Below are 2241 nucleotides of genomic sequence, written 5' to 3' on the forward strand. Positions count from 1 at the left end.
TTGGTCCATATTTTGGTTCTAATTAACCATGTAAGTAACTTTTCACCATATTAGAGTCATTTTGCACCCTATATGAGTCACTTTCCACCATATATTTATACAATTAACATGTTAACATCATATGCATCCGAATTGACATCCTTTTACCACCTCTTAATTCCAATTTCATACAGGTAAATTTAGTTCCACATTTTGGTTCTAATCAACCATGTAAGTCACTTTTCATCATATTAGAGTCACTTTGCACCCTATATGAGTCACTTTCCACCATATATTTTTACAATTAACATGTTAACATCATATACATCCAAATTGACATCCTTTAACCACCTCTAAATTCCACTTTCATACAGGTCAATTTTGTTCCACATTTTGGTTCTAATCAACTATGTAAGTCACTTTTCACCATATTAGAGTCACTTTGCACCTTATAAGAGTCACTTTCCACCAATATATACAATAATTAACATGTTAACATCATATACATCCAATTTCACATCCTTTTACCACCTATTAATGCCACTTTCATACAAGTTAATTTTGTACCACATTTTGGCTCTAATCAACCATGTAAGTCACTTTTCACAATATTAGAGTCACTTTGCATTCTATAAGAGTCACTTTCCACCATATATACAACAATTAACATGTTAACATCATATACATCCAATTTGACATCCTTTTACAACCTATTAATTCCACTTTCATACAGGTCAATTTTGGTTCTAATTAACCATGTAAGTCATTTTTCACCATATTAGTCATTTTGCACCCTATATGAGTCACTTTCCACCATATATTTATACAATTAACATGTTAACATCATATATATCCGAATTGACATCCTTTTACCACCTCTTAATTTCACTTTCATACTAGTCAATTTTGTTCCACATTTTGGTTCTAATCAACCATGTAAGTCACTTTTCACCATATTAGAATCACTTTGCATCTTATAAGAGTCACTTTCCACCATATTATAACAATTTACATGTTAACATCATATACATCCAATTTCACATCCTTTTACCACCTATATTAATTCACTTTCATACAGGTCAATTTTGTTCCACATTTTGGTTCTAATCAACCATGTAAGTCACTTTTCACCATATTAGATTCGCTTTGCACTCTATAAGAGTCACTTTCCACCATATCATGTTAACATCATATACATCCAATTTGACATCCTCTTACCACCTATTAATGCCTCTTTCATATAATTTAAATTTATTCCACATTTTGGCTCTAATCAACCATGTAAGTCACTTTTCACCATATTAGAGTCACTTTGCACCCCTATAAGAGTCACTTTCCACCATATATACAACAATTAACATGTTAACATCATATACATCGAATTTGACATCCTTTTACCACCTATTAATGTCACTTTCATACAAGTTAATTTTATTCCACATTTTGGCTCTAATCAACCATGTAAGTCACTTTTCACCATATTAGAGTCACTTTGCACCATATAAGAGTCACTTTCCCCATATATTGATACAATTAACATGTTAACATCATGTACATGCAATTAAACATCCTTTTACCACCTTTTGGTACCCCTTTTCTACAAGTCAATTTTGGACCACATTTTGGCTCTAATCAATCATGTAAGTGACTTATCACCATATTATAGTCACTTTGCACCTTATAAGAGTCACTTGCCATCATATATTGGTACAATTAACATGTTAACATCATGTATATCAAATAGAAATCCTTTTACCACCTCTTAGTGCCACATTCATACAATTCAATTTTGGTCCACATTTTGGTTCTAATTAACCATGGAAATATCTTTTCACCATATTAGAGTCATTTTGCACCCTATATGAGTCACTTTCCACCATATATTTATACAATTAACATGTTATCATCATATTCATCCGAATTGACATCCTTTTACCACCTCTTAATTCCACTTTCATACAGGTCAATTTAGTTCCACATTTTAGTTCTAATCAACCATGTAAGTCACTTTTCATCATATTAGAGTCACTTTGCACCCTATATGAGTCACTTTCCACCATATATTTGTATAATTAACATGTTAACATCATATACATCCAAATTGACATCCTTTAACCACCTCTGAATTCCACTTTCATACAGGTCAATTTTGTTCCACATTTTGGTTCTAATCAACCATGTAAGTCACTTTTCACCATATTAGAGTCACTTTGCACCTTATAAGAGTCACTTTCCACTATATATACAACAATTAACATGTTA

This window comes from Apium graveolens, unplaced genomic scaffold, assembly GCF_009905375.1.
Source record: "Apium graveolens cultivar Ventura unplaced genomic scaffold, ASM990537v1 ctg4664, whole genome shotgun sequence".
Classification (NCBI taxonomy): domain Eukaryota; kingdom Viridiplantae; phylum Streptophyta; class Magnoliopsida; order Apiales; family Apiaceae; genus Apium; species Apium graveolens.